Source organism: Rissa tridactyla, chromosome 5 (assembly GCF_028500815.1).
Source record: "Rissa tridactyla isolate bRisTri1 chromosome 5, bRisTri1.patW.cur.20221130, whole genome shotgun sequence".
Taxonomy (NCBI): domain Eukaryota; kingdom Metazoa; phylum Chordata; class Aves; order Charadriiformes; family Laridae; genus Rissa; species Rissa tridactyla.
In genome coordinates this window covers 80,526,836-80,554,543 of record NC_071470.1, presented here as the reverse complement: position 1 = coordinate 80,554,543, position 27,708 = coordinate 80,526,836, and the positions used below count along the sequence as shown (strand labels likewise).

Genomic DNA, 27,708 nt, shown 5'->3' with positions numbered 1-27,708 from the left:
AGGAGTTAATTTTCATTAATTTAGGATTGCGTTTCATCTTTTTAAACTAACAAGGTCTTGAAGAATCGCAGAACCCTCCCATCCTGGCACGTAGATCATGCAGAAATGAGCTCTGAAATATTTTCAACTCTTCTGAATAGTTATAGTGACAGAGATTTTTTCGAATGGACTGTTAGTGCAAGGTATTCCATTGCATTGCTCTTCTGTAGAGTGCTGGGTTTTTTTTTTCTTTGTGCTCTTTATCTTGCACCCTTCTAAGCATGTGTTGTTACCTTTTCTTTTTTTTTTGGTGCTACTTCATATTCCTGTTATTGCTTCTTCCCTTGGTTAGGCCATTCCAACATAGACGTTGCACCTGCTTAGATATCTTTAAAACTGTCTCTACAAATCCCTAAATCCATTACAGATGCAAACGAGACCCATGCAGTGAGATACTCTGTCTTTTGGACACCAAATTGTCATCAAAAATCTCACCATCACTTCTTCACCTGCTCACGTGGTACCCAGCTGTGCCTCGTTGGCCTTGCATTTGCCTGTAGTGTGAGAGTTGCTGCTTGGAGATGAGATTTCCATTTCTGAAAGGCTCTGTGTCAATCTTGAAGTTGGCCCCCGTTCTTCCAGAGAACATACGGAATGAGGTTTTGAGGGGGGAGAGGGGCGGTTTTTTGTTCTTCTTCCGTGTGTTCTAAAACATAAGTGCGTATTGTAAAGAAAATATAGCTGCCTAAGGAAGCAGAGTGGTTAGAGTGAAAACTTGTAATAACTTTGGAAGCCAGTATCTTTACATGTTTTACATTACAGTTCACGATGTTAACACTTGGCCGCAATGCCGTGCATCTCCTAATGCATCAGAATGATAGAAACATCTGGGCTAAATAGCTTCATGCCGATCCACTGAGAGAATTCACAAAGGATTCAATACTTGTAAAGATATTTCATTTTATATCTAGGATAGTAGGTTGCATTATGCTCATATACCGATTTATGAAACACACAGGAACATTTTGTTTCTCTTTCTCTCTTTTTTTTTCTTTTAGTCTTTAAGTGCCTACAGGGCACATCTGTGCTGCTTTATTAAGAGCTACGTTATGACTGAACCTTGTGTGGCTACAGTGTGGGAGAGGGAGCAAAGACGTTCCTTTTCCCTTTGCGCAGCCCGTCAGAAGCCTGCCAAAAATTACAGACCTCTCCAGAGCCAGGAGTAATCCTTTAAAAGAAGGATGTTTCTGCTACATCTCTCTCCTGCTGGCCAGGAGAGCTGGCTGACCATGTGGGAAAGTACCAAATTACCCTGCTGCGGCACGGCCAAGGCGCTCTGGTTTGAAGCCCCTTTGCCGCAGGCCTCTCTTCCCGCGCGCCGTCGCTCCCTGGCAGGCCCTTCTGGTTGGACTCTGCAGGAGCACCACGTTCACTGGCATCCTCTGATCTCGCAGCGATGCTCTTCTGGGGTTACCCAACTCCCTCTTGGTGTGTTGGTGGCCTGCTGGTACAGAGAGGACGGTCTGTAGCAGCCATTGAAATCTGCCTCTAGATCTCTCGTAGGGTATGAGCAACTCGCGCAGTCCGTAATGATGCCAGTTGATCCCACCTAGTGTCAGAAGGGACTTTTGGTTTCCAGAACTTCTCTGCCTCCCTGAAAAGTGTGCGCGCGCTGTAAATCGCGCTGCTGGATAAACCCTTACAAAATCCTACCAGCAAGCTGTCGTTTCCAGGTATGACTCTGGCCTGCGCACTGCAGGTCGGTGTTGCGCATCTCGAATTTCAGTCCAGCAGATGATCAGTGTGGGGATCGCTCTGGCAGCACCTAAGATCACTGCTGTTAAACTTTTATTATTGGGCAAGGCATACATCCTTTTTCTTGGAGATGAGGGATTGCTACGGAGCCTTCCTTTTTTTTTTTTTTCTTTCCCCTGGAAGTATGCCTGTGCTGGATATGTCCTTTATTTAATTCCTGGCTCGGAAAACTCAGCCTTCATCTGGTGTCCAGGTTGGACTTCAAATGAGGCAAGAAGCTGGAGAAAAAGACGTTTTGTACGTAAGAGACTGGACTGTCCTGGTGGCCTTACCTTCCGAGGCAGCAAGTTTCCTCAAGTTAACTGCTTGATTGGGACGGAGCCTCAGTCATGGATGAGAGACTTTGAGGATACAGAGTCAGATTGGTACAAGGATGATGTCTGTTGGTGTGGAGATGAGAATGTCGTCATCCTTTTGTTTCTGTGTCAGATAAAGCAAATTAAGTCACGCTTGTGGAGCGTGAGGAATACGTATGCTTGTTTTTCAAGTCAGAGCCTCCAATTTTATTCACATTTCAGAGCAGTGAATTAAGCTGGTTTTTCATGGTGGCTGTTTCCAAGTAGTCTGATACAAACTTTCTGTTCTGTGTCCTTAATTAACTTGAATGCGTTTGTTTTTCTTCCAGTGGAAGCGACGGTTTTCGCCCGCTGTGCTGCTGTTAAGCTGACAGGAGAAGCTCTTACACTAATGGAAAATCAGGTAACACGAAGTACAGCAGCTTAAAGCAGAAAGGGCTGAGACTGACTGCGGAGCTGGGGGCAACGATACCCGTTTGTCACCCAACGCGGATCTGCTTGAGTAGGAATGTGAACTTTAGTGTCCCTTCTCTGAAAGGTATGGATTTTGCGGGGTATAAATAAAGGCCCTTCCTTCAGTGGGGGGAGACCCTTCTGTGTTGTGCTGACTCGCTCTTCACCAGGCCAACCGTTTGTGCAGGTAAAGAGGCACAAGAGCAACCAGACATCCTGAGGATACGCTAGAAGACTGAGGGGATGCCCTGAAGGCTGTTTTCCCTTGGCTGTGGAAGCCTGATGGCAATTTCTCTCTGGTTTGGGGTAAGCATCTGAAGTAACAGGCTTGCACCAGAGATGTTGCCACTGTCTTTTCCTGCTACGATGCTCGTTTCATCAACTAATGTTGCTCGCGACACGACAAGCAGCCTGCTGTCTCTTCCTACGCACTGGAGCCAACTAAGTTTTGAAGTCTTGTCAACTTTTGGGTTGATAGATTTCTACCACAGGAAGAAACTGATTTTAGACGTAGATCAGTAAACGTTCAAGACAATCTATAGTGTGGGGAGTTAGTCAATTTTATATGCATGTAAGTGGTGTTTCCAGGGATCGTTATCAACACAAACTCTCGTCTGATGTGGATTGTACGTAAAATTGTGTCGTGTGCTTCTGTAAATACTGTCTGCCTGGGCCGCTTCTGAGCATTTAGAGACAGCACTCTTCAATGCTGAGAGAAGAACGCTGGCACGTAGTGCTTCAGGTCGTTGTGAATTTCCCAGCTTTAAAAAAAAAAAAAAAAGCCATAAACAAAACTGTCAAACCTCTGTGACAAGGCCCCTGAGAGCGTTAGCTTCGCAGGGTGCGATGGGTTTTTCTGTGACGAGAACAAAGCGCCTGTGTCTGAGGAGCGAGCTTTCCTGGTGACTAATCTGAAGCTGTAGATTCAACCCCAACAGGAACTGGTTTCTCTGCTCTGTATTCCAGCTGCTGGGCACACTTTGTTGACTTTACCCTCTCCAAACCTTGTAATATGTGTACTTAAAAAGGGGGGGGGGGGAAGTCTCCTACAAACTTCAAAAGATGAAAGACACCACTTCATAAGTCTTCCACCTCAGAGTACAGGAGGAAAGTGCCAACATGGAACCATGGTTAGATTTAATGCATTGTTGCCAAGCGTTCAGAAAATATATTGAGGAGTGCTACATGATTTCTGTGCGCACCGGAGAGCACGCGTGGAAAGCATCGATGGAGCTTCGTTTCCTTCCAGTGACTGTGGTTTATAATGACTTAGAATGGCTTGAAATGTTTTGTCAAAGTGTGGCACGTTGAAGGAAAAAAATCATTTTATTGGTAGAAATTCTATTTCTCTCTCGTTTTTTGAGGTCATGGGTTGCCAAGAAAGCACATTTCCCAATTCAAAAAGGCCAGATTTTATTCCTTTCCTCTATTTTTGTTTTTTTCCAACCACCTCTTTTGATTCCTTCCAGAGAGAATAAAATAATCCAAAGTGCTATTATTATTTCATTTATTAAAATCAAGGAAAGCAGTTTGAATCTTTTTTCTTTTTTTTTCTTTTCCTGCCAGCTTTCACCACAGTACAGGATGTTTCTGGCATCTGCCTTCCTCTCCATTGCTAACCAGCCTGGTATCACCCCTGCGATGGCTGCTCGTCTTTGCGCTTCTCTAGTTTCTGAAATGCTGTGATAATAGATGTCTGTATTGAAGGTATCTCCCAAAGGTGAAAAGCTTGGGCGTGTTACGGATACACGCTCCTAATGTCCGTCTGCAGGATCTTCCCCATTACCTGATTTTGAGAGCCTTAAGATTCTTTTAATGGTGTTTCTCGTTATCGCTTTCATTGTCAAAGGAAATAAGAATGGTGAGTAACTGCTGGTGCTGGTACTTTAGTTTTTCGGGGGTTTTTTTTGTAATCCTGATTTGAAAAATAAAGAAGAAAAAAATTTTTGCCTGCAGTAAATGCCAGGGAAAAGACATAGCACGGCGTGTTTCTCTTCGTTAAATACTAGATAAGCGACACAGCCGGACTTGTTCAGTTGGCATTCCAGATGCTTTCAAGCTTAAGTCCCCAGATGCGCTGGTAACTGGTGTGTTTTCCAGCATTCAGAAATACCCGTGTATCAGCGAGAATGAATTTCGTGTTTTCTGCTTTGCATCATTTTAGATGCTCTCTCCTCAGCTACTTGTAGTACCAAAACCAGTTCCCGCGTTTCAGAAACGCACAGTGCCGGCCACGGCGTTCACACCGGGTAAGGAAATGGTTCCTGAAATAAAAATGTATTTTCCGGGAAATTCGTACCTATTGACTGTGTGTCCAAGGGGATCGCATCATCAGCTCGAGAGAGAAATTCCATTCTGAAATATCGGAGGATGACGCCTCGCAGCTCTCGCTTGGTTCTTACGGCACCGTGATCTCGACCGGTTTTCTCAGGTATTTTCAGCTGAAGGATAAATGATGCAAACTCTTATATAGATCAGTTCCCTTTGCACGTAGAAATTCAGGCTGGTTTTTTTTTTTTTCTGAAAGGTCCCTACTGAAACTGGCGCAGTGTTTATTTGCAATGTTTTGGATAATACTTGAAGTTTATTTACCTAGAAATAAGGTAGCAAAGCGTTTAATGGATGTTAATGTAGAAACCATTTAGCAGTTAGATGGTAGGATGTTCCTCAAAGAGGCTCTTTTAAGAATATTTTGTGTTGTGCAACAGAAATCTGGTGTTGAAACGAACGAGGTGCCCTATTTCCTTTTCCTCCTTTCTTTTATGTACCCTTTAGCATCAAGTGGATTCCTCATAGCTGATAGGAAAAAATCCTTTGCTGCTTGTTCAGCTGTGTTAACGTCTTACCTAAAAATTGGTATTCCCAAACAGACTTCCTGGAGAAAAGCGACAATTACGCCGAGCTTCTCTGGGCGGTGTAGCACCGAGGTGGTTCACGCAGCACCTCCACTTTTGTGTTGAGAGACGCGCGCTCTGCATTTTCTACTTGCCTAACGGCAAGAACTTCTCCGGGAAGCTGGAAGAACGAACTTGATCGCGCTGTTCAACAGAGTCAGCGAATACCTTTGGTGTGCTGTTAGATGGCATTTTCACTGGAATGTCTGACGACACCTTGAGGTAGGTGATGATTGTTACTTCTGTTTTACCGTTGGTAAAATTAAATCACTAGGGGTTTAAGTGGTTCACCTGACGATTAGATAATAAATCCGGAGCATGTGAAACACCAACTCACTAGCTCTCGACCTCTGGCAATATAGCTCCATTTAGTATAAAAAAGGGGAAGAAAAAAAAAAAACCCAACCCTTCAATTAGTCATGGAAGGAGTGAATGTGTGTGAATCTCATACCCTCTCAATCACAGGGTTCTTTTTCATTGACGCAAAGCTATTCTGGGGTGTGAGTTCACAGGGAGAAAGGGTGACTGAGGTGAGAAGCGTTCAAACAGCTGAGCAAACCGCGCGTGCATTTTAAAAGGCTGCAGGGTTTATAAGTTCAGAAAAGCCTCAAACTGTAAGGTTTATTAGCCAGCATAGTCATTTTCCAAGGGAAACAGGTGAAGATGTGAGTTAATTAATCCTCCGCTGTACTGGATGTACTATAACACCGGAGAAATACTTTTTTTTTTTCTCTTTTTCTGTATGTGATTGACCAATATAATGGTGATCTAGAGAGTTATGTGGCTACGAGAACAAAACGAAACCCAAACTAAACCAAAAACCACTGTCGAGAGTGACGCTAGGGCGTGTTATGTCAAAATGCTTCCGGTAGAGAGAACTCATTACGAATGCTCTTGCACACAACAAGGGAGCCTTTGGGGAAGGCTTTCCTGGACGACCGTGCCGTTTTCGTCATGACTTGCGAGAAGATGCATTCATACGGGAGCATGTTTAGGGACACGGCCATGGAAAATCAGGGGAACGGATTTCAAAGCAGAATCTACAACTTTTCTTTTTTTTCTTTAGATGGAGTGATTTATCGTTCTGATTTGAATTTTGCCAGGAGATTGACCTTGAAGAGCGTAACTTCTGTGGTTAGAGTAATACCATTGGTGGGCTTTAGTGTATCTGGCAAGTATGTTTCACAAAAAGTTTGCATTTTACAGATGCTTTTATTATTTATTTTTTTTTCAGGAAAGGTAATTTTTTCCACAAGACTGTGGAAGGGTTTTATAATGCATATAAATGGAGTTTATTAAGGTTTTGGCAGATTTGTGACCCACGTTAATTCGTACAATTCACAACGCCTCATAGTGAGCAGTCAAGTTTAGTATTTTTGGGCTCAGGTAAAGATTCCCGGGTACAATTCTCTCTCCCTGACCTCAGGCGGCGTAGTTTCTTAGACCAGAACGTGTTTTCACCAGTAGGACAAAAGCCCGTATATTGATCATACCAGCTAATTCTCTCTGAGTTAAGGTATAATTCATGTGCCTAAAGTAGGTAGCAAATATAAAAGCGTCCGAGCAGCTGCGTAAACAGATATTTTAAAAATAACGCCATTTATAAGTTCAAACAGCCTCCTAACAGTAAAGCTTGTTAGCCAGCGTAGTGATTTTTCCAAGGGAAGTAGGAGTTGATGTGACTTAATTAACCCTCAAGTATATTGCCCACAAAGTACCACACGGAACAGTCCTGAGCCCCAAATGTTGGGCAGCTCTTTTCCACTCTTCGGTGGATACAGTCTCCACCTTGCATCCAAACATGGAGACGTTTGCGATGGAATGGCGGCACTGCTGTTAGAGACGAGGTGTTGATGAAGTGAGGGATGTAAGGAGAGCAGCTCGTTTTGTCTTGATTGTGTGGACGTTTAACCTTTTCATTTGCTGATGAGAAAGCAAAAGCGCTGACTTGCACAAGCACAGTATTATTGGAGGCCCCTGATTTAAATAAGTCGTGATCAGCTTGCCCCAAGTCGCCGATACGTACGGCCGCTTATAGTCCTCATTATTTCTGTATTTATTTTCCCATGCCTGTCATGGTGACAGGGTTAAAATAACAAAGATAATAAATATTTGTCTGTATATTTGTGCATTAAAAAAATAACTGAAGACTTCTCCAAACTATTAAGGAAAAGAAAATTTGATACGCGGTTGTTGTTTTTTTTTTTCCTCAACTGTAAACTGTTATGCCGCTTTAAACAAAGGCGATGACCTACCAGACTAGTATTGAGACAAACGTTTAGTGGTCTCAGTTAAGTCCGCTTCCTGCAGTCATTTCTCAGCATGCGGTTGTCTCGGATGCGAATGGCGGTAGCTGCTGCAGTTGCGAGGGATCTGAACAGACAACCCTGATAAAGCACTCGGTAGAAAAGACGCGGCTGATCAGGCCTGTGGGCAGTCCTTTGCACTGGTTCGTTTGCGGAAGTTGCCTACGTTACTTGCAGCAAAAGCATACTCCTGACGGGAAGCCATGTGGGCTTTATTTTTTTGAAAAGCGTTAATATCAGTTAATAGGGAGAAGTGCTAGAGAGGAAGGTTGAGAGGGCTGGGGATTGAATCCATTGGTGTAACAGGTCACGCACCGCTTCTGTGTGTAACAGAGTGGTTGTGTTTCCTTCAAGGAAAAGAAAGGACGTTTGTCGCTTAGAAAGATGATTGTCGACCTAGTCGTGTCACCTAAAGATAGATTTTTATCCTGGAGCTGAAAATAGACTGCTCAGCCGAGTGCGTTTACTCCTGAGTGGATTCACTTGCCGGTTTGGCAGACCATGGGCTAATCCAGGAAAGGGCTTTGGACACCTGGGACTAAAAGCAGTGGAACAGAAGCCAGTGAGTGTTACACCACGAGCTCATCTGCCAGCCGCCCTCTTGCTTGGAGTGCAGGTTTCCTACACCTCCGGGGTTTCTGTTCTGCAGGAAGGCTTTGCTCTCCGGTCGGTGGTGAGGTCCATACGCACCTCGGCCGGAGCTCAGGAGGGCACCACGTAGGTCGTCTTTGGGAGCAGGGGGCCTCCTTAGGGCGGAGAGAACGCTGTGACTTAAATTCCCAACGCCACCTTTAGAACGTTTCTAAAGCCAGAAGCATTTGCTGACAGCAACCGTGAAGAGTCTTTACAGGAATCGAGACTGCCGTTTGCCAGGCGTTGTTTGTGCTCGCAGCATGGATTGCCTTTAGGAAGCCGTGATTTAAGTGTGGAAGGTAATCGGCCTTTCTTGCTTGGGGAAAAAAGGGAAGCATCTTTGTCTACAGGTGGGAAAAGAAGAGAAATTAGTACGTCAGCTAAGCAGAAGAGTCCTGTGAGTCTGATGCGTAAGGATCTCGGTGCGATTGAAAGGCCAAGTATTTAGTAATTTTTCCTTGGGGCGGAAAGCAACAAGGCAGGTGCGGCCCTTCAGAGTTGTTTGCAGGCTGAAGAGAGTTCGAGTTTAGCAGAAGGTGTTAGGTCACTCTAATAACTTTAGAAAGTTGCCAGATACCGATGAGAGACTTGACAGCGGAACACCAGAGGTATCAATCCAGATTAAACAGTCCTTGAGTCCCCTTTTTTGCTTTTAACTTTCTCTTGAACATCTGTGTTTTTCCAATAAAATTTTTGTAAGGGTGAGGTACAATAGACAGCGATCCCTCTGTGGCAATGTTTCTTCTCCTTGATCTTGAAGGTACATTAATTGGAAAGAATCCTGTATTTCTTGGCTTCCGTAGTTTATTTACTGACGTTGCCTCTGATGCTTGCAGGAAAACCGTTAAGACTATATTGCTGTGAGTAATGGATCATCTGGGGGAGTGATGAGCTCCTGGCAGGCTGATGGCTGATGCCATGTTGCAGGAAACTTAAGAGAATCCTTTCAAATCATCAGGTACTTTTCCCTTTCAATTACCTGCTGCTGCCGAGTTTCAAGATTTCCTTTGAAGGGTTTATGATTCCTCTTCGTGTCCCGTGGGAGACCAGAGGCTGCTGTATAAAACCAGCCTTTATGGGGATCCTCGCTGGTACCTCACTAGAACTAACGTACGTGGCGCCATTGCGAAAAGATGGATTGCAGAAATCTGTCTATATAGTGGATGATAAATATGGGTGACAGCAAAGAAACATTAAAAAGAACCTGGTATAAGAAAGCTACTGAACCGGCTGAGTCAAAGTCTCCTTCAGTAGAAGTCAGCGTGCTCCATCGACTTTGGTTATTCTGGCAAAGCACAGAGCTTAGCTTATCACGTTTTCAGTTTGATCAAAACTTACAGAAAGCTTTAGTGGAGACTTAAACTATACATCAATACAAAAACCTTGGAACTTGAAAACTTTCCTGGTACTTTTGAATTAGTATCCCCGAGCTAACAATCATGCTGGTGGGACCCTAAACCGAGAGGGGCAGAACGCGAGCGTGCTTTGTTATGCTCTTGAGAGTAAAAGGCAAATCAAACGGGAGCAGGGGCGTCTTTCTCCTTAATGTTTTCCAGCCAGAGGTGAATTCAGGTGGAGGCAGGAACAGCGTTTCCCCCAGCCACCAGCGCAGAGAGCCCGGGCCAGAGCTTTCTTCAAGCCAAAGTGGCCGCTTGGTCAAGCGAGACTGGACCCTTGGCTTGTTAGTCCCAGCCAGGTTTGTGTGTAGGAGAGGATCCCGAAGTGCTCAGTGCCCTCAAAAACTCCCTTTAGCTGAACGTACAGCGGGTAGGTGCTGGGCTTACGAGCCAGAGAGCCTGAAGCGGCGCGTGGGAGCGCGGGGAGTTGTCTTGGCTGAGGGGGACAAGGAGGACCAGGCGGTGGCAGGGGCACCTCCAGCCGCATGGGGCTCCCCGGCCACGATGGATGTTCCCCTCCAGCAGCGACCTGTGGCTCCTGGCAGCCCTGGGAAGAAAAGGAGTGACACCAGCCAGAGGAAGGGTTTCTGTTTTCAGTGAGTCAGCCAGCTTTTGGTCGCTGCTGCCAAAAATACAGATTTTATTAGTGCTGCAAAAAGAAACTCTCTTCAGGGGTCTTTATTTTCGATAGCGGTTTAATTCAAGTCAATACTGCAAAGCACGTTCCTTTCTCCACTGCCCTAATGCCATTTCACAGCCTCGGGTGGAGTTGCCCTCAGGTGACGGAGTAGAAACGGGTTCCAGGTCTTTGGGGAGTCTTGACTTTTTTATGAGATTTGATGCATAATTGTGCAAATTATGGGGGTAGGGAGAGGAAAGGCCTCGGAGATGTGAACTGGTTTCAATAAGAGACAGTATGAAATTTCATCCCCTTCTCGAGAAGAAACTAGCCTTTTCAAAACCTCTTCCATTTTTCCGAGCGTAAAGTAAATAAGTAAATAGCTCACGCTCCCACTCGTTGGCTTCAAATGGGCCCCAGAACCCGGGGGTACAAAGGAGACACAAAAGGGTGTTTAATGGCTTGAAAGAAGGTATTTCCAAGTGGCTCAGGATGAGGTAAGGTCAGTTCTTAAGAATTTCCCCGTTTGTTTCGGTAGCAGGGGACAGCAGCTGAAGAATTTTGTCCGCCTGTTCCTCTGTTTGCTGTAGACCAAATAGCTGTGCCGGCTTCTTGAATAAATAAATATTTAATCACTAAAACGTTAATTTACCTTAGGTCTAAAACCTCATTTTGTTACTTTCTTTAATTATCCGAGCCAAGTAAACATCGAAGAGTATCTCTTGCTTTAATTTAGGACCCCATTCAGCAAGGTAATTTAATTAAGTGTGAGTATAATTCACAGCCCATTAGAAGTCCCACTGAAACCTACTTTTGCTGTTTTGCAGTTGTTTCAAAGCTGATTTTATTTCTTGACGCACCAAGACAAGCCAAGCTTTTTTCTCTTTTTTTTTTTTTTTTCATTTCAGCTCAAGTTTGTGAGCAGGGGAGAAAGGCAATTTAAGGTTAAGTGGAGAAAAAGTTCCCAGGCTGCTTGGGGAAAACCTGAATTTGAAGCAGCAAAGGATGCAGAGGAGCAGAAGCGTGCGCCAGCCACGGCTTTCTCGTGCTGCAGGTGGGCGCTCGTTGCTGTACCGTGGCAGTAAGCGAAGTGGTGCCTGGATGGGTCCACAAAGGAGGCGACCGGAGGCAGCGCTGCGTTAAATCCCCAGGGCTGGGCTGCCTTGCTCTCCTCACCAGAAAGGCGACCGTAAAAAACCTTTGCAAATACCAGCATTAATCGGTGTGCTCTGGGTGGTGGCAGAAACCGGGTCTCCGCTTGGTTGCCCGCCTCGCTTGCCCGGGTAGCTCGAGATGCGCTGGAGGAGTCCTTTTCCCCGCTGTCCCAAAAAGGCCGATGAAGCTGTGACGGAGGGTTCGCCCGCATGAATTCCTATTAGAAAATTACAAAGAAAACCCCCACCTTGACGTTAGCTCGCTTGGAATACTGATTTTTAAAATTCAGCTCGCTCAGAGTGTGGTCCTGCTCACCCGGCTATGAATAACTCCATTATAGGTAAAAAAAAAAAATTACGACTGTGTAAATTAGAAGGAACTTGGATCCTGTGCCTGCCTTTCAAGAAGTTGTGAGTGCAGTTTGGGAATTGATAAATATTTGGTATATAAATTGAAAACACACGGAGGAAAAACTTCATCTGTTGTTATGGATACAACAATATTATAACTCAGATTGTTTTAAATAGTGGTCTAGATAATGAAATCCTTTATTTTGTTTAAAAGCTATTAAAATCATGCTATTAAAATTAGTGCCAGTCTTACAAAAAAACGTAGAAGAAACTCAACCTACGGAAAATGGTTTTTATTTGAGGAAAATACCTAAACAGCTTTCTGGAAGTTCAGGAAAACTTTGACCGAACCTCTGGTCTAGTGACATAGAAAATGCTGGAAGATTAGCGTTTTAAAACAAACAAATTTTTGGTGTCATAGGAGGACAATTAACCGTCACGTTCAAGGGGACGGGATATAACAATGAAGCAATTTATCAAATGCAAACGCAGGGTTATGAACAGACTCCAAGAAAGCTCTGAGCTGCTTGTCCACAGCTCCTTTCCCACCACGTTAACATTATGTCACCACCAGAGTTGCTGGGAAACTGGGATACTTGCACGTAGAAAACATGTTTGAGAAATGTTTCCATTTTTGGACTTCTCGACACACAACTCTGAAAAAGATTTTTTTTTTCTTTTTCCTCTTTCTCTCCTTACCCGCTCCCTATTCCTGTTCCCCCCCCAAATTTCAGATGGGAGCGGTGCTGCCTCGAGTTGAGTGATGGTGCTTGGAACCATTTTAACTTTGTCGAGTAACATTTAAATGCAGAATTGTTATTTTAGAAAATAAATTAAAGTAGTAGTTCTTTAAAAATTGCCCTGCTACGCTTTCATGCGAGAAGAAAATCCTTTCCGTTGCTACCCATAGCTGTTTGGAGAGTAATTTCTGAAACGCTCTCATATTGTGTTTGGGGGGAGGAGGGAGGCGGCAGATAAATTCTCTTTCCCAAGAAATTCACATTGAGAAACTTGATTTACTCTGGGGGAAAAAAACAACCCACAGTATGGTCAGAGAAAAGCTCGATCAAGTGGCAGCAGTTCCCTTAGCTTGTAACAGACAGAAAGGTGGGTGGTTTTCGCGTTCTTATTGATTTTTAAAAGAGCGAGGGGTGTGAAGCAAAGGTTCAGCTATAGTTGACCTATAGCTCCTGAGTACTGGGGTATAAACGGCATAGCTGAACTTTTTGGGTTTTCGCTTGATCTCTCCTACACTCCCGTTCTCAATCTGCAGGTTGCCGGTGCTTCGTTAAGCGCGTTTGCTTGCATTGTCTGTTCAGCCCCCCGTTTAAAAAAAAAAAAAAAAATTCCCAAAAACTCAAGAAATCTCTTGGCAGAGTTGATTTCAGAAGCGGGTTAGCTGGGACGTACCTGGTCCCGAGCGAGTGCTTCCTCTAGGTGACTTTTGGCGTGATGAAGCAGGAGGTGAGGGGTCCTGCAGGCTCCTGCGCACGCTGATGGTGTTCGACTTACACCGACAGCCTCAGACGGGCGGCGGAACCGCAGCCAGTGCAAGGTGCTGCGGAGCTGGGTTTGTCAGCCAGTACTTCGCGTTTTCAGGACTTTGTATGGTCGAAAACCGTTTACAAATGTTCGGAGCCTTAAAATTAAAACACAGGTTTAATATATCCCAATGTGAATAGGGCTTATATGGAGAAAGGGAATGAATTTGCTCTCTGCCTTTAATTCTAATGGACTACGTTGTTAGTCTCCAATTGGTTGTTAAATTTTTAACAGAGATTTAATAATCGTCTGCATTAATAGTCTTGAGGTACAGATACTGCGTCCGGATTTTCTAGGGGGGATCTGTCTAGTTGTATGAACGATCTCCTTGCATTAGGCGTTGGCTTTATAATTGTGAGACCCGTTCCCCTCCGGCCCAACACAGACCTTTCCTTGGTAGAAGACACAGCAATTTTTTTTTTTTTTGAATCAAAGTAGTCTGTGAATTCCTAACCTTGGAGGACTTTGGTTTTTAGCTGTCTAAGGTGATGGGGAGGAACCGCTGGCCTCCCATGGGTAGACGAGGGATGCACTATGAACACTGAAAAGAAAACGGGAGAAGAAACTTTTGAATTTTTGTATTTGAGTTTTAATAAGCCGTCTTACTACAGCAAAGATTTGTAATATGAATAAAGATGGAATTGTACACGTACCTTTAAGGGCTGTTGAAATACGAGTTGCCTGAGGAAAAAGGGAATGCCCCTGAATTGTCTCTGCAATAGCTAACAGGGGCCGCACTGTGTAACGGGAAAAAACGTCTAGCTGTTTGGGATGGTTTAATCGTACAAATCTGGGTAGCTGATCTTTCTGAACGGCTTCTTTTTGGTTAGCTCGAACATCTGTGGTGTTTCTGTTCATGGTAGCAGCCCTCCTGTGATTTTACCTTCTCACCTTTACCTGTTAAGAGGCTTGCGGTGTTGGGAAGAGAACTGAAATACCCAGGAACGACCGAAATGTCTTCCAGGACACGATGCTCTCACGGAAGACGCTGGATCTGGGGCACCAGGCATAAATAGCACTTTGTTTTGTAACTTTTCCTGGATTGTCTGACACCTGAGGGTGTTTTTTTTTAATTAGGTCCTTATTCCATGAGAGGAACAAACTTACTGCATCTAAAGAGATTTATTATACCTGAGACCCCGAACGTGCTACCCAGGATGATTAACTCAGTGCTTCTCAAAAACGCCATTCATCTGTTTCTCGCTTGCCCTCTGGGTTCAGCCTCTGCCGCGGTCACTCGCAGGCAGACGCTAAATGTGCACATCTCCGTTTGGTCCCGCATGCCTTAACCGTTGCATTTTGCTGCTTTGGATTTAAGTAAGCTCTGGATACTTCCCAGTCATGTTCAACAGATTTCCCTTGGTTTTCCACAGCAGGTGATCTATCGGTGGTAGCTCTGTCTGTCGTACGTTATTTTAACTGAATCGCCTGTGTTTCATTTGCAGCGCATCTTGTGTGAAACCTGGTTGGTCCGTGGAAAGTACCGGATCACTCCCCCCCCCTTTTTTTTTTTTTCTCTGCTCCTGGTGGAGAAGTGCAACGTGTTTCTGAGCCAGCAAAGGGAACCCAGTGCATCTCCCAACAGCCAGAGGATCAGGCTTGGGAAAAAGGCGAGGCAAAACCCACTAACGAGCAAATAACAGTAAACAGAAAGGAGGACGATCAAAGTGGAGCAGCTTGAAACGAAGGGCCAGGTGGGCGCCAGAAGGAAATGCTGAGCGCTCCGTTGCTTGGGCGATGGGGGAAGACAACTTCGGAGCAAACGCTTGCATGTGTGCAAGGAATGCCTCAGCTGGCAAGACTGTGATGAATTTTTCAGAAAGTAGCCACACAGTATTGCACAAACTTATAAAAGTCACAGCAGGGGTGCTTGTCTCAGCCTTGTCTCTGACACTTGGTGCTCTTCGGTGAGCTTAATGCTGTCCAAGGGGCTGGGGGGTGTGGAGGGGACTCTTCCCTTCTTCCTAACTGCTCTTCACATGTCCAGAGACTGCCACGAAGACGACTGCTTCTCTGCTCCTCGGAACAAGCAGCCCTAATCCTTCAGCTCTTTCTAATAAGCCGCCTTCCCTGAGACCCCTCGTCATCCTCGTTGCTGTTCTCCAGGTTTGTTCTGGTCTGTCCACATCCTCCTGGGACGATGGTGCCCACAGCTGAGCCGCCTGCTTCCCACCGCCCAGCCAAACGCAAGCGTTACGCCATGTGTTTTGCAGATGATCCTTGTGTTTATTTTTCCCAGAACGGTTTTCCATTTTTTCCCAGCAGCATGATATTGTTGACTCATATCCATGATTTAATATATTATAGCTCAGTAGTGAAAATGGTTGAGGTTTTTTTTTTTGGCTTTTCTGGTTATTTATTATTTAGCTTATTTAATTTATCGGTTTTCTCGACGCTAAGGTTGAAAATACACATTCACAGAGTGCCTGCTGATGTCAGGAATGCCCCTAGGACTGTAGCGGGCTATCAGAAGAGTTGTACAGCTTTCTTTTAATCGGTATCAGGCAAGAGGTTTGTGCTTGGCTTCAGGTTTGTCTGTCTTCGTGGAATAATTTAAACGGTAATTGCTTTGAATTGGGTCTGAAGTTAGACTTCTGAAAGTGGAGTTAAAAATCTAGTCCTTATTTCTGTTTATTTCAGGGAAGCAAAAAGATTGCAGGCCCTTTTGCCATCTGCGTTGCAGCAGTCTGAACTTCTTTTCAGCCAAAACGTTGTCTGTGTCAAAGCTTTTTCTTTTTTTTTTTTTTTTTCCCCCCTTCTGTCAACAAATCCACATTTGGTTGAGGGCTCAGTTTTGTTACGTGTGCTTAGAACTGTGTTTGCCCTTGCAGGTCTACGCTGAGGCCATTATATCGTGAGAAATATCAGAGAGAGAAGTAGTCCTGCAAAGCCGTAATTGGTGTGCAGGCAGACACGCTTCAAAAGCATAGACAGGAGAAAAAGGTTTGGGTTTTTTTTTCTTCTTAACACAGTTTGAAAACAGATGAGTACTTAACCTCTTGAGACCAAACATATGTTAGTATGAAGTAGCAAACTTGTACGTTTGTTGCCCATTTCATGACTACAAGCTAAAAATATTTTGACATCACTAGTTAAAGTTTGATAAAGCTAATTATTGTCATAGAAGCACCCGAGATGCTTGCCATGTTGGCTGCCTTTCAGGACGTCCCACTGAATATTGCAGTGGTTCCCAGTCAGGCGTTAGAGCCCGTTCCATGAACGCATATAACAACCTGGCAAAGTTTCCTGCCACTGAATGTGCACCGGCTGCGTAAATCCCAGGGTATTTATTCCTGGCTCTGTCATTTTCTTCTTAGGACACCATTTAATACACAGACTGTATCTTCTGCGTGCATTCAAGTGGTAAAAAGGAAAAAAGAAAGGGGGGGGAAAAAAAATAACGTCTTCCAATAGCTCATTTTCAGCCCATGTTTTGTGTTTCAAATAGATCTGTGGATGTTGCAACAGCTGTAGACTCTGCAAAGCAGAAGTGTCTCTTGATTTAGTCTGTAACATGATTTTGCTCATTCTTCTGCTGCTTCCTGAGCTCAGCATGTCCCAGTGTTGTTTGAGAGAGATACCGAGTCAGCTGCAGCTTTTCCACTCAGCGTTACTCTCACCGTGCCTTTCCCTACAGACAGCAACTTCTGTGCGATAAGGACGAGTTTTTGGCTCTGAGTATTCATCCAAAAGCACCATTCCTCTAAGAAGTATGTTAAACTACGATCTCTGATCCGTGTCCAATTTGTCTCCTGCACAGCACTCCTCTTAGTTTGCCGCTTTAACGCCGCGGCGTTGGAAATAAGCAGACTTTGAAACAATACTGTGTGGCCGAGCACACAGTATAGAAACCCGAATATTTGAAAATGGCATCGCTATCTGTATCGTACAGGCAGAGCAGCCCACGAGAGAGGGCTTTACATCGCAAAGGCGGTGGTGGAAATCGGAGTCAGTCCTCTCACTCCCCATCCTGCCTTCTGGGCAGTAGGTCGGACAACAGCATGAACGGTTCGAGGCTTCGTCGTTTAGCTTTTGGGGGTTTGGGTTTTCTGGTTTTTTTTTTTCTTCTCTTCCTGCTTTTGTAGCTTATCCCTCCCGGTTCTCAACGGCCCGCTCGAGGCTGATGTGCTCCTGGTGGAACCGGACACTTGCTTTCAGCCCACATCTGCCTTTTTTTTTTTTTTTTTTGCCGAATCTGCTTCCCGCTTCGAACTGGTCGGGGGAGCAGCGGTCGTAGCCAGGCTGGGGTGGATGCTAGAAACTGAGAACAGGAGGTTCTGATCTCTCACTAGCAACAAGAAAAGGCTGTAGAGGGCTTAGCAGCCATTGGATCTGGAGGTCGGATGGGGACCGAGTACTGTGAGCGTTGCCAATTCATGCGGAATTATACTCGAATGGGCATTTCTAAGTTAAGGGGAAAAAACCCCTCCCAATAAAGAATAGGGTTGTTCTACTTCTTAGGACGTTTAATGATGTACTGGCACATAGTAACTGCACTATAAATACAGTCTGAAAAAAATACGAGCTTAGTTTGGAAGCTGCTCTCTGCTAAATTATGGGGTTTTGATCCTGACCTAAACTGATCCCACATGTTCCTGGATTCTCCCAACGTTTGAGTGCACAGTAAATCAACCATAGTTTTTGCTTTTTATTGCAAAGAGCGAACAGAAGAGATTGGGAATTATATGACTTTGGCATCTGCTTATCACATGGTTTAGGATTGTTTGATATCTTTTTAGCTTTAAGGTTTCAGTCAAGTTGAAAACAGGTATACAGGATCAAAACCCGTTAACTGGCATCAGTGTACAGAAGGAAGTCTGAGACTCACCAAAGCGTTTGTTTCAAAAATATTCAGTGTCTTTACAGAGAAGAATGCTGGTACTGATCTTACAAGGATTCACGTGTTCTGCTCACACATTTCACACTATCGACTATGTGAAGAACTAGCACCATAGGAGCGAACAGTAAAGAAGAACATAATATTAAGCGACTTCCTTGGTAATAATACCTCATGCCTTAAAGCAACAGCTGTTGTACCCCTGGATTATGCTGCTTCTGCTTTGAAAAATGTGCATGGTCAATATTTCTTCTTTTTTTCCCCCCTCTTCCAAGGCCATCTCTTCCCTCCTCGTTGCTCCTCTTTGTTGTACCCACTTTAGTGGTGCCTGTTCTGCAGCATGGATCTTGGCCTCCCACCTCAGCTCTAAAGCTCTTTACCTTTCTGTTCACGGACACATTTTTGTCATCTGGTCCCTTTTCGCTTGCCCTCCAGCTTTGTTCATTCTGAAGATATTTTGGACTTTTTGTCTTTGCAGCCTGTACCCGGTAACGTCTCCCTATTTGTACCCGGTAACGTCTCCCTATTTGTTGGCGTCTTTTTTGCAAGTTTGTTTTGTGTTTGGTTTTGGTTTTTTAACCTCAGAGTTGGTATTTCTGTTCTTTAGTAGTAGAATTAAAGTATGGCTGAACTATGTTCTTGAACTTGGCTTTCCCGACGGACTGACCTTCCCATCTGAAACACGTAGTCTCGCAGCACGATTTTTGTGAGCTGACCGCCCACACAAGCCTGCTGCCACGTGGGCTGTAGAGTCAGCTTGTCTGAAGTCTTACTCAGTAATTACCAGGTAACAAAAGTTAACTGCCCCATAAAACCACGCGGAAGAACCACACTACTGCTGGCGTGTCCTACTCAGCCGTCCGCTTCCGGTGTGTTGGACCTTTTGGACTAACCGAGGTCCCTTTTGGCTCTCCGTGTCTCTCTGATAACCGGTGACCTGGTTATGGGCTGCTGAAGTCAAGGCTCGGAGGACTTCTGTAACAAACTGGGAGCCTTAAGCAGTGAATCCGAACTGAACCGTTGCTATTTGATTTATCCAGGGGGAGAAACAATGTAAGTAAGTCGCTCCAAAGTTATCCTCTTAACACTTAGCTGTTTTCGAGGCGCCTTGAAAAACGTTTCACTTAGTGACGCATCAGGGCTAATCTGCTGCAGCACTAAATTAGCTGGTGTCGAGCGAAGGTGTCCAACGTGAACCCAAACGGAGGGCAACTTTGCAACTCATCGAAATTGGCTATGACTCAAACTGGCAGGACTAGTCTAACTTCTCTAGTCCAGCAGGCGTGTGTGTAATGGCTTTATGGAGAAATGAAAAACATCAGGTTTCTGCCAACAGGACTTATATCCCTGTTGTAACTCGTGATTTATACTACTGTGGTTCTGGTATCTTCTTTTATCACGGGCATCTTCTGCCTCGTTTTTTACTTCTCAATGAGATAACAACCCCATTTATTTTTTCCCCTTTTTCTGTTTCCTTTTTTATTACTAACTGACTGAGATTTCAGTCTTCCTCAGGGCTTGCAAGTATATTTGCGCGGAGTTCCCGGGAGAATTGTGAAGGAGTCTAAAAATGATACAGAAGGCTATTAAAATGGAGGATGGGTGACTTGGGAGGGGAAGCTGCGGAGCTGTAGTGTCAGGCCACCAGAAAGGATCTTGGGATGCCATTTAACCCATGCCTCTGCCCCAAAGCAGAATATTTACACTAATATTCCTAATCCGTGCTTGTCTAAACTGTCCTTAAATATCTCCAACAATGACAACCCTTTGGCTTCGTTAGGCAGCTGCTTACCCTTAACGTTAGAAAGTTTTTCTTGATCTTGAGTCCAAGCGTTCCGGGTTGTCATTTATGTCACGTCTGGATCCCAGACGTAGCCTGTTTGGGATCGTGCAAAAAGAATTCAGCTGCTTCCCCGCTCGGTGCGCTCATTTTCTGGGAGCGGAGAAGGAGCGAATCAACAATGTGAAAGTTAAGTTTCAGAACGAAGTAGCTATTTTCAGGCCTTTATGTCAGATGGATCATTCCAGGGCCGGTAACGCTGGCAGACGCTTCAGGGTCTCCCCTTTGCAAGAGGGATCCCGGCTCAGTGTTTCCTGGGCTGAAATCAAAATCCCGTGCCTTCTGTGATGGTTGCACATGGCCATCCTGCTTTCAGTTAAAAACCAATGAGCTGTTACGCTGAAATCTAGGCAAGGGAGCTGTGAAGGGAAAACACACGAGAATGCCTTGATTAATAGCATCCCTAAATGACAATGGCTGTTTTATAGTTTTTATAAGGATCGTGGTGTTTCTCATATATAAAAAAGGACTAGATGTGGTTGTAATTAATAGAGAGGCTCTTTGTTGAAGCTGTTGACTGTAGGAAAGAACCCAAGGGTTTCTCAGGCTCCTCAGTTGTAAAACTAACTAAATACATCTAGGGCTGCCTTGTGTCACTCCATGGCATCTAGCAAAGCTGTAATTAGCAGATACCTAAATGAGTTGTGGCTACAGTGTGTGTGTCAGATGACTCAAGTATTTACTTTTGGCTTCCGATTCTCTTTCTCGGCGCAAGGGGGAATAATTTGGTTTCAATATTGAGAGGCTCATTTTTCTTCGGTTGTTTTGCTTCACAACTTGGTTGTTTTACAACAGTCTGTCAGACTGAGCCCTCTCTGGTGTCTTCAGCAGCAAGGTATGTCTGAGACATCTGAGAGTCCTTGCATCATTAAGCCCGTTTTTTTTTTTTTCTTTTTTGTAAAAAGTTTGCCTGAAAGCCATATTTTCAATACTGTTGGTGGAGTCAGATGCGTAAAATGCAGGTGGCCCTTTGACAGTTGTAAAGGAGCAAATGACAGAGCGGCATCATTACCCTCCTTGCGTTTTTTTAGCAAGATGGCAGCTGTCCTGTTGCTTCACGGTGGAACTTCTGAGCATAGGACTCCATCTCGTTGATGGTGGGTGGAAAGAAATCAAGCCAGGCTATATTTTTTGGCTACAAAAGAGATTCAGAGATTTCACCGACAGTGCAGGGTAAGAATATTTAGGAACACGGGATCCCTGACGCTTACCTGGCACAACAGACTCTTCTGCCAGGGGCTACGAAGTGCAATGCCAGTAATAAGTTAGACGCCGTTTGGTCTCACGAGCTCGGCCCAGTGCAAAACACCTCTTTTTCTGCATTGACTTTGCTTTCTCCCTCCCAGACTTTTGCATTCATTTACCTGCCTGTGACGACTGAAGCTCGGGGCAGGCAAATAAGTTGTATCATCATGTTGTGACTGTGGAAGATCTTTTCAAAATGACCTACTGCATTACATGGTCACCCTTGCTAAGTGTCGGACTATGCAGGGCAGGTGGCTAGCACAGCTATTTGCTTTTTAGCCCTGGAGAAACGTAGTATGCCGGGAGTGTGGGAAGGGTGAAAAACAAGGCTGTACTTGCTCTTTGCAGCCCAGATTGAGTGCTGCTGGATGAGAGTGTAGCCCTTTATCTTAGCGAGGATGGGATGGTGCCACTTGAGGAACGTTGGTGTCGCTGCAATGTGTCTGTAGGGAAGCAGGCACGAAATAGGAAGGCGATTCTGTAGCCTACACTTGGAAGACGGTAGGCTGGGTGGGGTGTGCGGCTGCAAACCCTCCCGTGCTCGGGTCCACCTTGCGCTCTGTAGGGTCAGGGAAGGTAAGGGACGGCTTACCTTCTTCCACTGATGTCCTCCTGGGCAAAGGTTGTTAACACCTCACGTATCAGGGAAGAAGCTGTTTTCAGGGCAAGAGTTTGTGCGTCCGTTCAAAGCCTTCCCATTTTTGTCAGCCCACAGGCATTCCTTCCGCTGTCTTTCCTTCGCCCATTTGAAACCTTTGCACGTTGGCTTTGACGGTAGTTTCATATTGACTGCGCTTGAGCTGACTTTGGTTCAGAAATTTCCTAATTGCTCCCTGTCTCAGTCACTTCCACCGTTAACGAGTAAATGGCAAGATAAGAATCAAATATGGAATTAAATGAAAGGTAAATATCTTTCGGTTAGCTATTTTTCTACACAGCTGGTTGTTCCTGAAGACTGCTTAAAACCATTCTTTAAGAAATAACTGCATGATTTTAGGTGTGAGAACAACAGTACATCTGGGCAGGTAACCGCAGGTAGTGTATTACAAGCAATTTCTATTGCGTGTACCTGAAACGGATTCATTCCTGGAATCAGCGCTTTTCTGGACACATGTCTCAGGGGACCTGAAGTGACTGTTCAACCAGTTTTGAATAAAGAAAGAAAAGGTGCTGGGGGAGGTCAGCATGTGCTGTAAGAGTATCTGTTTTATAACAGTCATGGTTGTCACAGTAAACATGATGAATTTGTTCTTCGTCACCAGCCACTCTTAATTCTTTAGACGGTGGCAAAGATGAATAGGGAGCAAGCTTCGTCCTTCTGAAAAGCTGTGAATTTAAACAGCGCCAATCCCATGGTCACGGGCCGTTGACTGCATCACGCGTGAGTTGCCATCGGACCAGCAGTCCTTTTCCTAACAGTTATTTTTAACGTGCCGGTCTTATTTTTTCCCTCAGCCCAGTCGTGTTTCTTTCAATGATAAAACCGAGGACTACTTTTTCCTTTATCAAATTTGCTTTAGTCTGTGGGCGCCGAGCAATTCATATAAATGATGCAGTTTATAGAAGATAGGCACTAGGGTGGCTCCAAGTTTCCCCAAAATACACAGGTTAGTACTACCGTCTTTGAGTCTACCCTCTCGCTAACATCCACGCTCCTATAAATCGCTTTCACTTTTATATTTAAATTTAAATTTGATTTTTTTTTTGATAAAATTACAGAGCCCACTGGCATATGATTTTTCTGTAAGGCACAGATGAAATAAATCAATACGTAGAACGTGACCGTTGATCCTCCACAGATTTTCTCTTCTGTTGACCCCCTGCTCTCCCCTCTGATGGCAGTGTTGATTCTCGCTCTCGTCAAACTGCTGTTAGTTACTTTTTTTTTTTGCAGTCATCTGTCTTGGCCATCAGATGTTGTTCATCTGGAGTGACATGGGCTTAGCTATTAATTAGCAAAGTGGCTTAGATGTACGGTAGGTCTGCCTGTTTTTAAAGAGGCCGGAGCGTTGCTGGGTTAAGCGGCGTTCCTCTCTCTGCTCTTTGGGTATCTGTCAGAGAGCGGTTTTAAATTTGGGGTTGTATTTTACCAAGCGATCCTGAAATTTGTTTGCTGACTGACGCAGACGGGCAGGCAAAGTTTTGAAATGCGGTGGCTGTCCCTTCTCTTTAAGATAGTTTATAACGGCAGTTTGAAAACTCTCCAAACTGTACGTTGAGTAATGTGCCCGTGATTACAGAGTTACGAATGGCACGGTCAATTTATCTCAACTGACAAAAAAGGACTGATGCCTCTGCTTGAGAACTGACACGCGAGGATTCGGCCAGTCCGCCTCAAAGTTAGAGCAAAGCCGCATTCTCTGCCGCAGCGAAGAGGACTTACTGCTGCTCAAAGTAAGCGAGGCCTCAGTGCAGTATCTGGAGCGTGGGTAGATGCTTACTGAAATTAGATGCGGCGATGTAAAGCGTTAAATGCACATCTTGTTGGGAGGCTGCGAATCCTGTTTGGATGTGAAATTGTCCTTTTGTCCTAACCCAAAATGAGATATAATTCACAGCCAACGAAAAGGGCGTTAAAGAAAAGGATACGTGATTTGGTTGTAGTTCACAAGTAAAAGCCGAGGTTACATAAATGCCCAAGGGACGCTACAAATGCATCTGGTGGCAATGCCAGAGCCAAACACCCAAGCCCCAACGTTACCCTCCCAGTTCTGGATCTCGTATCATTAATATACTAGAAATACCCTGTCCAGTATGGGAAGATGAGGACGATTTGCCCTATAGTCTAAAGTTATGGAGATGTGGGGGCTTTTTGGGTTTTATTAACCTTACGCAAAGTTTTATAACTAACTCATGCGTTAGACTGGTGGGAACACGAGTTTCCATGAATCATACAGTAACGAAGTAATTTCTGCCAGGAAGATAGCCTGCCCTGGCTGTCTGTCAAGCACATCTTATTTTGTTCTATTGGTTGTTTCCAGACATTTTTTAATGCACCGAATCAGAGGAAAATGCCTCTTGGCGCAGATCTTCTTGCTTTGAAAGATGTTTATAATTCTCATTATGAAAGCTTCCCCAAAACGATCTGGTTAGTATCTGTTTACAATTAATGAGAAAATCCAGAATGAAAAAACAGGTAAGGAGAGTCACTTAATTACTATAGGGAAACTAATTCCCAACAGAATAATTTAGGCTATCCGCCTCTGGTCTCCAGCTGAGGGGCTGAACTGCACAGTGTTATCTGTAACTGGGAACACGCCAGTATGAGCTGCCCGAGCGTCCCTACTCTACCGGAGCCCACAACTTTCAAAGGAAATGGGTATCGTCAGGCAAAGGCCGGACGTAGCAAGTCCAAGAGATGCATGGCATGACAAGACGTTTTCCATTAAAGCCTTCTACCTCTTGGTGAAGTCCTCGGGCAAAAGTAGTTGTAATGTTCCATCCTTTTCTTCCAAAGAGGTGACTCATGGCTGGGATCCTGCAACTTTTCCTAAAAGGGAAGGACTGAAACTCTTGCTGTTGGTAGAAGAACTGAATTCAGTGGGTTTTGTCTCCCTTCAGACCAACGTTTTTAACTGTGAACGAGAAAACTGGCAGATATTCTGTCAGTTTTCTGTCTCGAAATTCCAAAGCATTGAAAACGACAAAGCCTATCTCTGAGTTACAAGGTGGGACGTGGATAAATGACACAGTTGTGTTTGCAGATGAAGGGATGAGTTGACCTTTAGGTCTGATGTCAAATTAGTATATTAAAAAAAAAAATATCAAATTGCCTTATAATTTACAAAGTTAGCTGGCAAACTGTTAGTGCAACACGGTCGAAGGCTGTTTTACTTCTAATTGTGAGGGGTTGGATATTTGTGCTGAAGGAGAGGAATGGGCCGCTTTTAACCAAGCACGCCAGCCCTCCGTGGTCTGCCTCCCAATCTGCCGGCCGCCCTCCCCTTCATAACCTTGGCAACGGCTCAGCAATTCCTAAAATCTGAGATATGGGATTTAATCACCTGAATTGCTTGGGAGGTCCTACGAGCACCAGGAGCTGGGTAGAAGGAAAAGATTCACGTTGGTGCCCACGCTGACAGAAGCACCGTCAGAAACCATCAGTCACCTCGTGGGTTTGACAGGAGCTGCTGGGCCACCCGTGTCTCCGGCTCCAGACTAACCGCTGCAGGTATCCCCAGCTCGGGCTGGCGGAGGGGAAGAGCAGATGGCCGGCCTTATTGCACTGGAAGGAGATGTAGGGGACGAAGGGCAAAAAGAGACAAGGAAATCAAATTCTGCTAATTTTGCTGCTCACAGAATAAATTTTTATTCTTGGAATGGCAGAGCAGCCCCACAGGTCACTTTCTGTCAGGGTGAGATCCCTCTCGCCAATGTAGTTTTCGAATCAGGTATCAATTTGGGATGTGTGCCTTTGTTAGTTCTTTTATTCCTCTACTGCAGAGGAAATAAGTAAATATGATCAGGAATTCTGGGAGTTTGTTTCATTGTAAAGACATTTATTGAGTATACATATGATACGGGTGGCACAAGGGCGTAACCAGTACTTGTGAACTGCTTGTGGGGACCAAAACATAACCGGACTGGGATTTGACGCTCTATGTATGTTTTCACGTCCTTATAAATTGTCTTTGGTTGACTTTCAAGGTGGTTGGAGGTTAAAACACCAAGGAACTGTTTAATGAACAATATTCCAAGATACAGCAGCCGGCAAAGATAACGCGATAGCTTCATGTCATAACTTGTGGCATGTCTCTGCAGGGGGGACGTAATCTGAAAAAAAAAAAAATAATAATACGAAGATCACAATGCCTGGACGTAACTGATGGATCAGCCAACGCAGAACCAAGTTGCAGCCAGTAAACTCCCACTTTTCTGCGCAGTCGGGTAAGTGTTGGGGCTGATCAGCTCTTTTGAAATCGAGTTGATGCTTTTAATTGTTGTTCGTGACCTTTGAATTTGCCCCCCTGAATAACAGGAGGAGGCCACTTACTCTGCGACTGATGTTTTTGTGGTCTAGAGCAGAGGGAGATGTGCTGATGTGGAAATAAGACACTGTGAGACACAGCAGCCTCGGCTGATGAGTGAATTGCAACTTTCAGCCTGGCTGGGGTTTGGTTTGGTTTTTTTTTTTTGTTTATTTGTTCAGGGGAAGGGGGGAATACTGAAAAAATTACGCATTGCAACAGCGAACAGTTGGCTGCAGCTCCCATCAAGAGACAAAGAAAGTCATGCCTAATGACTAAAACAGACAGCAGGTTGCAGATTTGGCCTCCATGATGCATTCCAGCCAGTAACATGAAAGACAGGAAATATCTTACATGTGCTGCCTTTGGGGAGCAAGAGAAGATACGGAGGTCGAGCAGGGCTCTGCTACGTTTGCTGATAAATAGTGGGGTTTTTTCCTTTTTTCTTTCCCCCCCACCCCGAGCGGTGTGGTATTGCCTGCAAAGCAGTGGGAAGATCGCACAGCCTTTCAGCCAGCTGCTCAGCATCGGTCACTGCCTTGGAGAAGGATGAACCCATCAGGGCAGCGGAGCGCTGCTGTCCGTCACCCAGCACGCGCAGAGGGACGCTGCGAGTCACCTTGGGCGCTGTACCAGCGGCGTTTGGCCAAGATCGGGAAGAGTGTCAATCCGTTACCTCCCGGCGCCATCCAACGAGCTCCTGGAGACAGGGATGACTCTGGAGCAGGTTTTAACAGCGTGTGTTTGAAAGCACATCTAAACTCAATCTAGTGAAATCACCGCAACGTTGGGAACCCCGCCTGTTATCGGGATTGACGGAGTCCCGTGTCTGTCTGTTTTCCTCTACGCTCTACTGTAAAAACGAAATAGCAGACCTAAGAGGGTGTCGTGCTTTCTGGTATCAAAATCTGGGCAAGTCACTAGAAAAATGGTGATCTTGGCGTGGTAACGAACACAGTAAAATCGTGGGTCCTTTTCCTTATAAATCCTGAAAAGCTGTAAGAAATTGCAACTCTGTAGTTGCTATCCGAACACCTCATAATGTAGCGAATTACGTCGCGTAGTTCATGATGTTTTGGCTGTTATTGTTGCCACTAGAACGACAAGTTACGCGGGCTGCTTCACGGGTTACTGAGGAGCAGGATCCTCGGTCCAAACAGTTGCCATTTTGAAAAGGAAAGAGTAGAAGCGAAGGAATAAGCTTCAGGCAATCAATGGCTTTTTCTTGCTCAAGTGGATAGCTTTCTTTTAATTCTCATTCAAGATATTTTCACCTGTCCTGTAAAGAAACCCTTTGAGACTTCTGATTCTAGACTGTGCTGGGACTGCAGATACATATGGGGAAAAATAATAACCAGAATACGCCCAAAACGGTTGGTT

The 27,708-nt window shown here is 44.8% G+C and overlaps 2 long non-coding RNA genes across 2 annotated transcripts; both read left to right on the top strand.

Annotated features, from left to right (window-relative positions):
* The first annotated feature begins 2,426 nt into the window (after positions 1 to 2,426).
* LOC128910392 (uncharacterized) lies at positions 2,427 to 4,745 on the top strand. The gene is made up of 3 exons (XR_008466703.1): positions 2,427 to 2,628; positions 2,731 to 2,849; positions 4,110 to 4,745. It is a non-coding gene; the product is annotated as an uncharacterized LOC128910392 (long non-coding RNA).
* An 8-nt stretch (positions 4,746 to 4,753) lies between these two features.
* On the top strand, positions 4,754 to 26,313 carry LOC128910387 (uncharacterized). The gene is made up of 6 exons (XR_008466698.1): positions 4,754 to 4,974; positions 5,414 to 5,659; positions 6,504 to 6,612; positions 9,213 to 9,334; positions 11,301 to 11,446; positions 26,123 to 26,313. It is a non-coding gene; the product is annotated as an uncharacterized LOC128910387 (long non-coding RNA).
* Positions 26,314 to 27,708: the final 1,395 nt, after the last annotated feature.